A 13707-nucleotide genomic window follows, 5' to 3' on the forward strand; every position below is an offset into this window, starting at 1 on the left:
ATCAAGATAGCACAACTCCATTTAAAATGTTGCATGCACAGCTGAGCTATGTACTGCTAAGCAACTAAAAAGATGTTGGATGTTCATACTAAGACCCTTCCCAAACATCTCTAAGGCCTCAAAATACCCACTGAGCAAAGAATTATACTGAACAACACATACCTACACTCAGCTGAAGAACTAATGTATGAGGTCTGCATTGCTGTCTCCACCTTCATCCTCATCACTGTCATCCTAACTTGGGAAAACTGCATTCTTACCCAGGCGAACTGCTGGCTCCCCCCCCATCTGATATATATGGGATTTGATGTTTCAGGGCAAGGTTGTGGAGCAGGCAGCAGACAACAATGATTTTGCAGGCTTTGGCGGGTGAATAGAGGAGGGCTCCACCTGACTTGTCAATGCAACAAAATCTGGTCTTTAGGGGCCCGAACGTCTGCTCCATGAAATGCCTTGTCCTTCTGGGGGCCTCATTGAAGCACATTTCCCCTGGCGTGGTTGGGTACCTCACTGGTGTCAACAACCAGAGACGGTTTGGGTAGCCACATCCCCCTGTAAGGAACCGTTACATGTGTGCATACATTAATATTGGACATCCTTACATTTGGCAGCAGACATCAGATACTCACACTTACATGACTTACCAACCAGCCAGGCCCTCTCTGTGTACTGTTGTGTCATCAGCTGTTTGATATTGTTGTTGTGCATGATGAAGGCATCATGAGCTGAACCCGGGTACTTTGCACATACTTGGGAAATGTAGAGGTCCGCCAAACAGACTACTTGAACATTTAAGGAGTGTAAGTTCTGCCTGTTCTGATACACCTGTTCTTTGCTGCTTGGGGAAACTAAGGCTACATGCGTTCCATCAACTGCAGCAGGAATTTCACTGGGACAAATTGCTGTCTTTGAAGGTCTTGGGCCAATTTCGATGTCCACAGGCAGTGACGGTGTCCTACATGGTGGACATGACCACCATTTTGTACTTCATCTCTCACTTGACTCCTGATACTGCTGCCAGCAAGACCTCCACGACTAGAGCTGCTGTGTACTGCCTCTGGGAGAAATCATGCCATGTCCTACTGGTGTCAGGGCCCCTGTATTCTCAGCCGAGGAGATGAAGAACCTGGTGGAGGAGGTCCTACCTCTGTATGAACATCTCAATGGTGCAACAGAGGAGCAGGTAAGTGCACAATATGCACAAATATTTCCTTAGCCCAAGTATACCTTGTGGAACTTAGCTAAGGCCAATGGGCAACGTATCCAAATGTGTGCTTGATGTCTGTAGGGTGCCAAAGTTGTGAAAGAATGGAATGAGTACCTGGTCATTTATTGATGTTTGGTGACAGATTGTGAGTCCTGAGGCATTATGGAGAGTATTTGATATGTGTTCCCTGACCCACCTAGTAACTGTTGCCGAGGGTTAGTAGACTTGGTATAGTAGACTCCTCCTGATATTGCATATTTGCAAATGTGTTCGCTGTCTTGTCATATGTGATGGTATGGCAACTGGTGCTAGAGATGCATGTTGTCTGCCTGTTTCCACTGCACATCTGGCCTCCCGGCATATGTGCATGTATCAGTGTAGTGGATGTTAATGACAGTCTGTGTTTGGTACCAACTAGTTTAAACCCTGTCTGTTGTTACCCCTCTTGGTAAGTGAGGGATGTACATAGACATTGGTAATGCCTCATCAGAGTAGACAGCATGCATGTTGGATACTATTGATGTGTTCCAACATTTCTAGGAGCATACAAATGTTGATATCAGAAGCTAGAAATGTTATAACCTTTCTAATGTTCTGTGAGTGGAAAGTGGCCACCCAGCATTGTCAATGGGCATACTGTTGTAGGCATTATACATGGACAGTGATAGCCTATTCATATGTACATACTTGACAGATATGTATCAACATCATTTATCATTGGAAAGGTTAAGGGAAGATACAACATTGCAAATTGTTATGTATATTCGCTTTTGCTAGGATGAGCCAAATGAGTCCTGCCTGATTGGGAGAAAAATGTTTGCATGGATACCAATGTGGTGCTGGTGTGGTATTTCACATACACTTGTGAGTAGTGATGCAAGGGTATCTGGGCTTGGGGCTTTCATCATGGTAGGTGTACCTGTCATGTGAGCAACACATGTGATTTAGTCAAAAGAATACTTCCCAGACAGCTGTAAGGCTTGGCATGTCTGGTGTGTGTATAGTGATGTACCCACTCTGTCAGTGGGCCAAAGATGGACTAATTACACAATGAGGAAGTCATTATGATTGTCATCTTGCAGCACAGTTTAGTTGTCCATATTTCTGGTGCACTCTGACATCTTGTGGTAGTGTGTGCAACATAGGTCAGAGGCAACATGTCCCTTACTTGACAGATGATGTTAGTTGTCTAAAGACCAATGACCTCGATGACTTAGTCCACTATATTTTTCAATCCATGATACATCATAATTGGTGCTTGTGTGTGTGATAATGTATGGCAATTTGAGGTCTTACTGGTTTGAATCGGTCCAATGTGTAGGTTTAAAAGTAAATGAAATTAAGTAGGTTTGACTTGTTCATACCAGGCATGCTTGCTTTTATTTTCCAACATGATTCATAACCTGGCACATGACATCAGGTTAAAAGCATTTGCATGTGTTGAGTATGTGTTGAGTATGTGTTCATGATCAGTCTTGAGCAATTTCCCTTTTCTAAACAATTGTTTCATTGGTGCTTGACCATGTTGCTGTGGATAAGGAACCTATAGAATGTGGCAAAGTCACCTTGTAATGGTTTGGTTAGCTGGTGTTAGAAAAGGTTCATAATGAGGGACATCCATCAAAATGTGTAGTGACATGATGTTGGCACTCTACTAGCACTACCTGGGGTTATTCGTAACCAGGATGTAATGTGACTTATGTGTACTGTATGATGGAAGTGTTATCTTGTGAGTCTGATGACCATACCTGACTTTCTCTTTTTCAGCATCAGCATCAGTAGGCATAGGAGACGGGGCACAGCTGAGGGGGGAAGCTGCTGGCCATGGGACCTCCAGTCACAAGAACACCAACAGTGAGGGACCCATTACCCTGGGGGGCCAGGGAAGGGCCACAGGGGAGACTGGATCCAGTACACCTTCTTCAGAATCCTCCCCCAGTGGCCACTCCCTAGTGGTGGCGGACCCATTGGTGACAACTCCAGTACCATATCTGTCCACCACCCCCCATCTATCACCACCCTCCCTGTAGCTCCCCAACCAGTTGGCTGTGCCCGCTCACCCAAGAAGGTGAGCTTCTCCTTTGCCGCAGGCACCACTGCCCCAGCCCGTATTAACCCTGCTGCCTTCAGAGAGGAGGCTATTGACCTCCTAAGGTCGATCTCTGTGCGTCAGTCGACCATCGTAAATGCCATCTAGGGACTGGAAACTGAAATACAACAGAGCAATTTGTACCTGGAAGACATTCACTGTGCCCTGGTAGGCCTGCAAAGATAATTTCAGGCTCTGGCCTCCACACTGACAGCAACCAGTCACCCTTTGTCTACCGTCCCCCTTCCACCTTCTTCTTCCTAGTCCGAATCCCCCCTACCCCAACACAGCCCAAGCACACAAACAAACATGCATGCATACACCTCAACATCGAAGGGTAGCTCAGACAAACGTAGGCACAACGAGACACACCACCGTCACGCACACAGACAACATCCACCTGCAGACACAGCAACAGCCACAACCTGCCCTGATACACCCACCACCCCCAACATCACAGACACAACTCGTGGCACACCTGCAGACAACATACCAACATTCAGCGATCCAGCCGCTGCAACCTTTCTACCCTAAGACATCACCCCAGCAGACCTTCAGACATCCACCCCAGTCACCACAACTGCAGACACCACGAACCCCTTCACACCTACATGCAGCACATCCACCATACCTGCAGTTACCACCCCAACAGACAGCCACTCACCCACCACGGCATTCCTCAGCACCTCTGCCCCCCTCAGCCCAAGAAAAATAAACATCCACACTCACCCACCCAACAGACACCCATCACCCACAAGCACACCTCCCTGAAACACAGACCCAAAACATCCACACCAACACATCATACAAATACTTCCTCACCCTCCACACCCAAACCCCCTTCAGATGACCGTCCCGTGTGTCCAAGAAAACTTTCCTTGGTGAGTTTCACCTTTTCCCTCCTCCTCCTCCCTGTGTCACCCCTAAAAAGTCTGGTTCCATCTCCAAGTCCATCCCTTCCACCTCCAAGGCCTCCCATACCCCCTTGCCAGCACCCATGCCCCTCCCCCACCTAGGAGAAGTCCACCCCTCCCAAACAGATCTGCCCTCTCTCAAGCCAAAGCCTAAATCCCCCCTCCCAGGTCTAAGGCTAAAGTCCCCCTCCTAAGTCCAAACCCCCCCCCCCCACTCCACCACTCACCAAGGATCCCTGAGGTGCCTGGCTGCCCCCTTGATGCCCCGACCGCCTAGCCAATGTCCTTGGATATTGTTTTTAATTAACAAAATTCACATAAAGGTTAAACCAATCAGTTCGAGTTGTTCGTGACTGACATTGGTTGTGTTGCAGTATTTGTGTGTGTGTGTGCTGCTTCGTGGTTCTGGTATTGTCTGTGCAGCCTGTGTGGTTGTGTGCAGTGCTCTTTGGGTATGTGTATGTAGCTCAGTTGTTGTTGTCATGGTGGTGAGTTGTGTTAGTGTTGATATGTGCTTGTTGTGGTGCTGTGTGGTGTGTGTTTGCACTGTTTGAGTCTGCATGTATTGTGCATGGCGTAATTGGGTCAGTGTACTGTGTGTGTGTGATGTGTATGTCAATTGCTAGGTTGTATGATGGTGTAATTGTGGTTGTATCATCACAGATGGTTGTATATTGTGTTGTATGTGTGTGGTCTTCCTGGCCAGTGTTGGTTGTGAGTGTTTGATGTGTGAACATATTTGTGTGGTTGTGGTGTTGTTGTTATGAGTTTGTTTGTTGTATGTGAATTGGTGGGGCTGGCCCTGTGATGTGTTGCCATGCATAAGTGTGTCTTTGATATGTGGTGGGTGTGTGTTGGTTGCAGTGTGCCTGATGTGTATGTGTGGGTGTGTTTGTTGCTGTATGTGTGGTGTGTCACTGAACTGTTACATGGGAGTATAGCCCTCTCACCACCCTCCCTATGGTATGTTATGTAACAGTTGCAATTTGTACAGTTTACAAATGTAACAGGTGAGTGTGTGTACTTACGAGTGGTGTCTTCTTTGTTCGGCGAGGAGTCTGGTGTCTTTCGGTGAGCAGGAGAGGCCGGATGATGTCTAGTAATGGTTCCATGGTGTCACCGGACAAGTATGGCTTCCTGGGGGTGAATGTCTCCTTTTATACTGTTCGTTTCCACCTGGGATTGTGTGATGGTCCGACCGCGGCAGTTATGTTGGCCGTGTGCAACCTCGCAATGAGTCTGGCAGAAACATGGTCTCCATCAGGTGGATGGTGGCTCTACTCGACCCCGGTGGTCTGGCTGCACTGGCAGTGCCAGTGGTGCTTTGGTGGAATCCTGCGTGCATCACCGCCAATGTCCTAATTCCGGAGTCTTCTGCGCCAGCCTGTTGGCAGTCATACGGCCAACCTAGCCATCCTTGAACCCTCAAACTCATAATGAGGCCCATAGTGTTACGTTCAAATGACATGTAATACCAATCCAGATGATACAAAATCCTACACTTTCCATATTGTTGCAGGACCTGGAGTGGAAAAAGTATTTTTTTCTCCTCAAAAGTCCAACACTTTCCCAACAGTTGCATAAACTAGAGTGGGAATAGTATATTTAATATTCTTAGACTCCAATAGTTTATTTTTTTGTAGAAAAAAGTTTCGGGGCTTCTCAATTTTTTATATTTTATTTATGGTGTACAATAATTATTATATTTTGTTATTAAATGTTTACATTTCTATATATTCAAACACCTGTACATTTGTGTGTATATATATGGATATATGTAAATCAAACCTAGCTCAACTCTTACTAGCTAGGCAACGAGTGACAAGGCTCAACTTAGGAGACATGTGTGTAAAGCATTTAAAAATCACAAAACAGTAATAAGTAAAACACAAAACAATATAAAAATCCAACACGAATTTATAAAAATAGGGTATATTTTTATCCTTACAATGACACCAAAACATATAAAATTGGATAAGGGGAACCGGAGATATACATTTTTAAAGAATTAGACCCTCATTACGACCCTGGCGGTCGGTGTTAAAGTGGCGGTAACAACGCCAACAGGCCGACGGTAAAAAAAATTGAATCATGACCACAGAGGAAACCGCCAACACATACAGCCACTTTAACACTCCGACTGCCACAGCGGTAGCAACAAACACTGTGGCGGTAACCGCCAACTGCCAGGTGGAAGACAAGGTTCACCCCACTGTATTACAAGAGGCTTATCCACCACCTTTTCTGGGGCGGTACCAACGCCATCAAAAGCACAGCAGAAACAGTGTTTTGAAGGGAAACGACTCACCTCTTGACACTCAAGGAAGAACCAGGACGCCATGGAGCCCGAGCTGCAGGTCTTCCCCATGCTGATGTATTTGCTCATACACCAGGAGCACCAACGTCGGTGACGATGACCACAGTGAGTACTGCACCTAGCACACAAGGGAGGGGGGAGGAAAGGAATAACACAAGGACAAAAGGAAAGGAGGCAAATGAGTGTAATATTAGAAATATTTAGAAATACGTTCAGAAATCAAAAACAGTATTTACAATATATACAATATATACAAAAGGTGGGACAATGCCCACTCAAAATGTCCGTGGCCCACTAGGTCAAAACACATAGGCCAAGCCCACACTTGACTCCTGCCTCAATACGGAGAGAACACTGCAGGGGCATCAGGTCGAAAACACAGGCACCTCAGGGGGATGGGGAAGCGGGGGCACCTCAGCCGGATGATGGTACTACGCCACTGGTTGGTCCTGGGGAGTGCAAGGCCACAGTCTCTCTAGTGGGTGTTTTGCCCACTGCTTGGTCCTGGGGAGTGCAAAGCCACAGTCTGCCAAGTGGGTGGTTTGCCCAATGCTTGGTCCTGGGACGTGCAAGGCCACAGTCTCCCAAGTGGGTGGTTTGCCCACTGCTTGGTCCTAGGGAGTGCAAAGCCACAGTCTCTCAAGTGGGTGGTTAGCCTACCGCTTGGTCCTGGGGAATGCAAGGCCAAAGTCTTTCTAGTGGATGCCTTCTTCCTCTGGTTCTGGAGGGGGCTTTGTGCCCAGTGTGCATTATCCTGGCAAGGACGGGGTGAGTGGATGCCTTATTCCACTGGTTCTGGAGGGGGCTTTGTACGCAGTGTGCTTCATCATGGCAAGGAGGGGCTGAGTGGTTGCCTTCTTGCACTGGTTCTGGAGGGGGCTTTGTGCCCTTTGATGCAGCATATGGGGAATGCAAGGTCACAGACTCTCACCTGGGTGTCAGATCCACAAGATTTGCGGTGGGCAGGATGCATAACACTCCACGGAAGCAGAAATACAGCCCATCCACCGGCGGGGACGGCTGTACAGTGGTGCCAGTGCCGGTGCTGGTGCTGGTGTCGGTGCAGCCAGTGGAAGGGGGAAGCTCCAGCCCTTCCCCTGCAGCCTCGGACGGCTGCCCACTGGGGCTGCTGCTGCTGGCAGTGGTGCTGCTTACGGCAGTGCAGGTGGCGGTGCTGGCCGTTGTGGTGTTAGCCTCCAGGCCTTCACCTGCAGCCGCAGACAGCTGTCCACTGGGGCTGCTGCTGCTGGAAGTGGTGCAGCTTGCGGCGGTACAGGTGGCGGTGCTGGCGGTTGTGTTGGTGGCCTCCAGACCTTTACCTACAGCCCTGGTTGGCTGAAGTGCCTTGGCTGGTGTTCTGTGTCCTTCTCCTTGCTGGATGCTGTCCCCTTCTTGCCCTTGCCAGGTGGCGGAACCTTCTTGGCCTTGGCAGGTGTTGGTGGCCCACTGGCTGGGCTGACAGGTGCCTCCTTGGAGCCTCTCACAGCTGCAGAAACCACAGCGGACGTAGACTTGGTAGCTGAGGTGCTGGGCTGGGTTCTGGCCACCCTGACCTGAGGTGAAGAAAGGGGGGGAGGCGTAGGGAAGAGGTCAATGTTGGCTAGGAAAAACGTCTTAGGGCAATTGGGGCAGGAAGGGATTAAAGGTTTGGGAGTGGAGGAAGAGGGAGTGCTTGTAGGAGGTGTCGGTCTGCTGTGTTTGGGTGTAGGTGCATGAGCTGGATGCTGTTGTGAGGTGGATGGCTGTTGGGTAGGTGTGTGCTTGCGTTTGTGTACTTTGGGAGGAGAGGTCACAGACACAGTGGGAGAGTACACAGGGGACGTGTACATGGATGTGAGGGTGGTGACTGCCAGTGAGGAGCGTGTAGTGATAGGCGTGCTGGTGTTGGAGGTAGTGGATGAGGATGTAGTGCATGCCGGTGTGAGTGGAGATGCTACTGGAGGGAGGTGGAAGATGAGGAGGAGGGGGATGCAGAGGAAGCAGTGGATGTAGATGTGTCTGCATGGGGATGGTGCTTGTGAGTGCCTGTGAGATGAAGTGTGGTGCTTGTGTTTGCCTGAGACACTTCTGTGTGTTGATTTGGGTGCATGCTGGTCTGAAGGTGTTCTTGGGATAGGTTAGGGTTGAGGGGATTGAGACTGGGTAGAGGAGTTGGAGGGGGAGGCTGAAGACAGGGACAATGGCTGCCATCAGTGCGGATGCCAGAGCCTGCAATGCTCTCTGTTGGGCCGCCACGCCAGGGTGAATGCCCTCCAGGAATGCATTTGTTTGTTGAAAATGCCTTTAGACACCCTGTATGGCATTCAGTATGGTTGACTGCCCAACAGTGAGGGATCTCAGGAGGTCAAAAGCCTGAGGTGCCTGGCGTGAAGGAGATGCCCACCCTCCTGGGTGAGTGGGCACGGGAAACACGCTAAGGGGCTGCTGGGAGGGTGGTGCGGTCCGGGGGTGGTGGCTGTACCTGTTGTTGGGGTGGGCACAGAGGTGTCCGCCACCACCAGGGAGCTTCCATCAGAGGAGGAGACGATGTCTGTAGTGTCCCCACTTGTCTCTGTCGTGGTACTCCCCTCGCCCTCTGTCCCACTGGTGCCCTCACTGTAGGAGGCTGGCCTGGCTTGTAGTGGGTACCAAGAGGTACTTACACCTTGCACCAGGTCCAGGTATCCCTTATTAGTGTAGAGGGGTGTCTAGCAGCTTAGGCTGATAGAAAAGGTAGCTTAGCAGAGCAGCTTAGGCTGAACTAGGAGACGTGTGAAGCTCCTACTATACCACTGGTGTCACATGCACAATATCATAAGAAAACACAATACACAGATATACTAAAAATAAAGGTACTTTATTTTTATGACAATATGCCAAAAGTATCTCAGTGAGTACCCTCAGTATGAGGATAGCAAATATACACAAGATATATGTGCACAATACCGAAATATGTAGTAATAGCAATAGAAAACAGTGCAAACAATGTATAGTCACAATAGAATGCAATGGGAGCACATAGGGATAGGGGCAACACAAACCAAATACTCTAGAAGTGAAATGCGAACCACGAATGGACCCCAAACCTATGTGACCTTGTAGAGGGTCGCTGGGACTGTACGAAAACAGTGAGGGTTAGAAAAATAGCCCACCCCAAGACCCTGAAAAGTGGGTGCAAAGTGCACCTAAGTTCCCCAGAGAGCACAGAAGTCGTGATAGGGGAATTCTGCAAGAAAGACCAAAACCAGCAATGCAACAACGATGGATTTCCTGACGAGACTACATGTGGAACAAGGGGACCAAGTCCAAGAGTCACGATCAAGTTGAGAGTGGGCAGATGCCCAGGAAATGCCAGCTGTGGGTGCAAAGAAGCTGCCACTGGATGGTAGAAGCTGTGGATTCTGCAAGAACGACAAGGGCTAGAAACTTCCCCTTTGGAGGATGGATGTCCCACGTCGTGAAGAGTCGTGCAGAGGTTTTTCCGTGCAGAAAGACCACAAACAAGCCTTGCTAGCTGCAAGGGTCGCGGTTAAGGTTTTTGGATGGTGCTGTGGCCCAGGAGGGACCAGGATATCGCCAATTGCGTGAGGAGACAGAGGGGGCATCCAACAAGACAAAGAGCCCACTCAGAAGCAAGCAGCACCTGCAGAAGTGCCAGAACAGGCACTACGAAGTGGAGTGAACTGGAGCTCACCCGAAGTCACAAAGGAGGGTCCCACGACGCCGGGGGACAACTCAGGAGGTCGTGCACTGCAGGCTAGAGTGCCGGGGACCCAGGCTTGGCTGTGCACAAAGTAAATCCTGGAAGAGTGCACAGGAGCCGGAGCAGCTGCAAAACACGCGGTTCCCAGCAATGCAGTCTAGCGTGGGGAGGCAAGGACTTACCTCCACCAAACTTGAACTGAAGAGTCACTGGACTGTGGAAGTCACTTGGACAGAGTTGCTGAGTTCAAGGGACCTCGCTCGTCGTGCTGAGAGGAGACCCAGAGGACCGGTGATGCAGTTCTTTGGTGCCTGCGGTTGCAGGGGGAAGATTCTGTCGACCCACAGGAGATTTCTTCAGAGCTTCTAGTGCAGAGAGGAGGCAGACTACCCCCACAGCATGCACCACCAGGAAAACAGTCGAGAAGGCGGCCGGATCAGCGTTACAAGGTCGCAGTAGTCGTCTTTGCTACTTTGTTGCAGTTTTGCAGGCTTCCAGCGCAGTCAGCAGTCGATTCCATGGCAGAAGGTGAAGAGAGAGATGCAGAGGAACTCTGATGAGGTCTTGCATTCGTTATCTAAAGAATTCCTCAAAGCAGAGACCCTAAATAGCCAGAAAAGGAGGTTTGGCTACTTAGGAGAGAGGATAGGCTAGCAACACCTGGAGGAGCCTATCAGAAGGAGTCTCTGACGTCGCCTGCTGGCCCTGGCCACTCAGAGCAGTCCAGTGTGCCAGCAGCACCTCTGTTTCCAAGATGGCAGAGGTCTGGAGCACACTGGAGGAGCTCTGGGCACCTCCCAGGGGAGGTGCAGGTCAGGGGAGTGGTCACTCCCCTTTCCTTTGTCCAGTTTCGCGCCAGAGCAGGGCTGGGGGATCGCTGAACCGGTGTAGACTGGCTTATGCAGAAATGGGCACCATCTGTGCCCATGAAAGCATTTCCAGAGGCTGGGGGAGGCTACTCCTCCCCTGCCTTAACACCTTTTTCCAAAGGGAGAGGGTGTAACACCCTCTCTCTGAGGAAGTCCTTTGTTCTGCCTTCCTGGGCCAAGCCTGGCTGGACCCCAGGAGGGCAGAAACCTGTCTGAGGGGTTGGCAGCAGCAGCAGCTGCAGTGAAACCCCGGGAAAGGCAGTTTGGCAGTACCCGGGTCTGTGCTAGAGACCCGTGGGATCATGGGATTGTCTCACCAATGCCAGGATGGCATTGGGGGGGCAATTCCATGATCTTATACATGTTACATGGCCATGTTCGGAGTTACCATGGTGAAGCTACACATAGGTAGTGACCTATGTGAAGTGCACGCGTGTAATGGTGTCCCTGCACTCACAAAGTCCGGGGAATTTGCCCTGAACAATGTGGCGGCACCTTGGCTAGTGCCAGGGTGCCCACACACTAAGTAACTTAGCACCCAACCTTTACCAGGTAAAGGTTAGACATATAGGTGACTTATAAGTTACTTAAGTGCAGTGGTAGATGGCTGTGAAATAACGTGGACGTTATTTCACTCAGGCTGCAATGGCAGGCCTGTGTAAGAATTGTCAGAGCTCCCTATGGGTGGCAAAAGAAATGCTGCAGCCCATAGGGATCTCCTGGAACCCCAATATCCTGGGTACCTCAGTACCATATACTAGGGAATTATAAGGGTGTTCCAGTATGTCATTCTGAATTGGTGAAATTGGTCACTAGCCTGTTAGTGACAATTTGTAAAGAGAGAGCATAACCACTGAGGTTCTGGTTAGCAGAGCCTCAGTGAGACAGTTAGGCATCACACAGGGAACACACACATATAGTTCACAAACTTATAAGCACTGGGGTCCTGGCTCGCAGGGTCCCAGTGACACATAACAAACATACTGAAAACTTAGGCCCATATTTATACTTTTTGACGCAAAACTGCGCTAACGCAGTTTTGCGCCAAACAAATTAGCGCCAGCTAACGCCATTCTGAAGCGCCATGCGGGTGCCGTATTTACTGAATGGCGTTAGCCGGCGTTAGCCGACCGGCGCTGCCTGTTGTGCGTGAAAAAAAAACACGTACACCAGGCAGCGCCGGCGTAGGGAAAAATGGCGTTTGGGCGTCCAAAAATGGGGCAAGTCAGGCGGAGGCAAAAAAATCGTCTTAACCTGATTTGCGCCATTTTTTTGGGGCGCCCAGATGCCATTAACATGGCTCCTGTCTTAGCAAAGACAGGAGTCATGCCCCCTTGCCCAATGGATATGCCCAGGGGACTTCTGTCCCCTGGGCATGGTCATTGGGCATAGTTGCATGTAGGGGGGCACAAATCAGGCCCCCCTATGCCAAAATAAAAATTAAAAAAAATACTTACCACAACTTACCTTTTCTTCCCTGGGATGGGTCCCTCCATCCTTGGGTGTCCTCCTGGGGTGGGAAAGGGTGGCAGGGGGTGTCCCTGGGGGCTTGGGAGGGCACCTCTGGGCTCATTCTGAGCCCACAGGTCCCTTAACGCCTGCCCTGACCCAGGCGCTAAAATCCGGCGCAAATGCGGTTTTTTTAGTCCCGCCCACTCCCGGGCGTCATTTTTGTCCGGGAGTATAAATACGACGCATATGCATCGCAGTCATTTTTTAAGACGGGAACGCCTACCTTGCATATCATTAACACAAGGAAGGTGTTCACGCAAAAAAATGACGCTAACTCCATGAACTTTGGCGCTAGACGCGTCTAACGCCAAAGTATAAATATGGAGTTAGTTTTGCGTTGAATTTGCGTCGAAAAAAACGACGCAAATTCGGCGCAAACGGAGTATAAATATGCCCCTTAGGGTCTTCACTATGAGCACTGGGCCCTGGCTAGCAGGATCCCAGTGAGACAGTGAAAACACCCTGACATACACTCACAAACAGGCCAAAAGTGGGGGTAACGAGGCTAGAAAGAGGCTACTTTCTCACACAACCCCCCCCCCCAAACGAAGGACAATAAGGCTAACCTTGGCCAGTTGAGACTTTATTGTCTAAGTGGTGATAAGTAGAGAGTAGCTCTGCAATAGACTGGTTACTCCCTTTATCATCCACTATATGGTTACTTCCCTGTGTGGATGTAAACCACACTGTTTGAAATTTTTTAGCTAAGCAACAATGTGAAGATATATTTTCAGAGTTTCTATCAGTAAGTTTTAGTTTAGAGCAGTGGGAATTATCCACTGAACCTATTTGTAGTGATGAGAATGCCAGACAGGGATGCTGTCTCAGTAAAGCCATAGCTGGGCAAAGACTTTGTCCATATGGCTGGAAGAGGGAACAAGGATGCTGTTTCTCTTGAGTTGGAGCAGGGCAGGGATGCTGTCCTATGAGCTCCACACTAGGGCAGGGATGCTGTCCTAAGTGTTGTGAGGCAGTGCAGGGTTTCTGCACTAAAGTTTCTCTGGGAGGGTTGGAGGGATGCTCCATGTTAACTACAATGGTGGGTTTATCACCAATATTAGTTATCCCACAGAGAGGTACTTCCACCTCAGGGAGTACAGCTATGCCAGCTGTTAAT

This window comes from Pleurodeles waltl, chromosome 11, assembly GCF_031143425.1.
Source record: "Pleurodeles waltl isolate 20211129_DDA chromosome 11, aPleWal1.hap1.20221129, whole genome shotgun sequence".
NCBI classification, from domain to species: domain Eukaryota; kingdom Metazoa; phylum Chordata; class Amphibia; order Caudata; family Salamandridae; genus Pleurodeles; species Pleurodeles waltl.